At 31.3% G+C, this 2,473-nt stretch overlaps 1 non-coding gene across 1 annotated transcript; it reads left to right on the top strand.

The window, feature by feature from the left end:
* Positions 1 to 792: 792 nt before the first annotated feature.
* On the top strand, positions 793 to 912 carry LOC137623926 (U5 spliceosomal RNA). The gene has a single exon (XR_011040684.1). It is a non-coding gene; the product is annotated as a U5 spliceosomal RNA (small nuclear RNA).
* The last annotated feature ends 1,561 nt before the right edge of the window (positions 913 to 2,473 follow it).

The following is a 2,473-nucleotide window of genomic DNA, read 5'->3' as shown; positions in this document are numbered from 1 at the left end:
CAAAAATTTCGGCCAGTTCCTATTCAGAGTCACAGCCAAAAATTTCAGCCAGGAAGTAGGCAGGGAACTGTGACAAGTAGGCGGTGTCCACTGTGCCGGGTAAACAGGTTCTTGAGCGGGCAGAGTAATCCTCTCAGTTTGGGAGCTGAGCTGAGACTGATGTCCTTTGATAATCGTTGTTCATTATTCATGAAATGACTGATAAGAGGGACTTAGACCAAGCAGGTAATCCTATTAAAAATTGACAATTGTAATTTTCAAAACTTATATGATATATAGAAACTTTATCATTAAATATTTCAAATTAACCTGTGTATTGTTAAAACTTTGTAAATAATTGTTAGCACAAAATTATTGCACACTTATTCTTCTGGTTTTATTCTTATTTTTGAAGAACATGCTTCTGCAAGAATACGAGAATATGAGGTGGCACAATGCTGTTGCTATTGGCTGGGCAGGCACAGGTTCTTACAATTGTGTAGATAGGCCTGAAACAATTGAAACTTTATCCACTATTTGAATATCCATGGAATGTTACTCTATTCGTAGATCAATAACTTCAGAACAAATTACTCCTTTTTGGTAACTTGATTTATGTCCGCATAAATAAATGTTTGTTATTCTTCTAGTATTAAACGTTTTCAGTGACCAAAGGCGTATGATAATAAGTGTACAATGAAAATGGGAAACTGAGATAAATAACATTGCTACATATGTCCTTCTTTCATTGAACTAATTGCGGTAGCACTCAACAGTCAGAAAAAGGAGAATGATGAGACGTGAGTGGTTTTATAGCTCTGGCTTCCCTTCAAAACGCATAAATCTTTCGCCTTTTACTAAAGATTTCCGTGGAGGGGAGCAACTCAATGAGTCTGTAATCCACTTTTTACTGCGGTCTACACTAGTAGACCCTATTAAACCAATATATCAAAATAGACCTCCAAAATCAATATTTTTTAAAGCAGACTTAATAACGGATCCCCCTAGGTATCCACAGCTATATGGCATCATAGGACAACAACAGTAGAACAATTTTGATATGACCAGAAATCATGTTTCAATCTTTAAAATCTCAGTAACCATACCCTGAAAATAGTTTGGAATATCTCTTTGTAACTAGTTCAATAGCACACATAACTATGCAATCGGTGGAGAGCTTTAAGACATTTTATAGAACATGTAGGAGAGCATGGTTATTATGGTTTTATTTTCACTAATGGCTCCAAGTCCTCAAAAGTTCCTTTCATTTACAACTACTGGCTAGATATTCCTCTATGATGAGTTCATAGCACTATAGGAAACTTCCTGCCTTGCTCTGTTTATAAAAGATATACAGCGCATAATATTGAAATGCTATTTTCAGAACTATCTTAGGGTAAATTCTGTGTCAGAGGTCACGTGAAAGCACCTATGTAAGTTGTTGTGGTATACAGTTTCTTGGAATTAGATATGGCCTGCTGGCCCATGGGGGGAGGAAAGTAGTCAAATTTGTGGGCAAAAACATACATACTTTTTATACTTACCCATAGACATTGAACCTTTACCCGAAGTCTTTGAGTTCGACCTTCTCTTGACTGGTAACTGTTTTTTTTTTTTTTCCTTTTTTTATTTTTTGTAGAATTGTTTTTCTAAAACCCTCTAGTTCTCTAAGTGATAGATTAATAGAGGTTAGAGGTTAACCCCCCCCCTTCCCCACTTACATTGTCACACAATAATTGTATTAGCCTGTCCTTCATTGACTTGTGATAAAGGTTTCGTCATAATTGAACATTTATTTGGGGAAAAATATCCCCATTCCGCACAACACTGTGTATGCTAGTACTTTTCTTGAAATTATCAAGTGATTTATGGCTGCCTTTAAATAATTCACTAATATCTTAACTTGTTATTGGAATGTGTTTGTAAAAGATAAGCATGCAACATATTTGCATTTTGCAAATTGTAGCCCATGAGACACTATTGCCAGCTAAATGCTATCTAATTTTTTATATTTATCAAGTCTTTTTAGAAACTTCACATCCTTTGAAAGTTAGTTGATTAGATCTGTTTTTACATTGTCAAAATAGTTGTTCTTAGCATACAATATGCCACCGTAAGGTTAATAACTCGTATACCACTGTTATACTTTTCTGAGCTCTCATTTATTATGCATATATAGCCTATATATATACAGTATGTATATATATATATATATATATATATATATATATATATATATATATATATATATATATATATATATATGTATGTATATATATATGTATATATATATATATATATATATATATATATATATATATATATATATATATATATATATATATATTAATATATATATATATATATATATATATATATATATATATATATATATATTTGTATATATATATATATATATATATATATATATATATATATATATATATATATATATATATATATATGTATATATAGTTAATCGGCCTCTAGAAGA

The sequence above is a fragment of the Palaemon carinicauda genome, chromosome 30, assembly GCF_036898095.1.
Source record: "Palaemon carinicauda isolate YSFRI2023 chromosome 30, ASM3689809v2, whole genome shotgun sequence".
Lineage (NCBI taxonomy): Eukaryota > Metazoa > Arthropoda > Malacostraca > Decapoda > Palaemonidae > Palaemon > Palaemon carinicauda.
The sequence above is the reverse complement of the archived record's forward strand: the minus strand, read 5'-3'. Positions and strand labels throughout refer to the sequence as shown.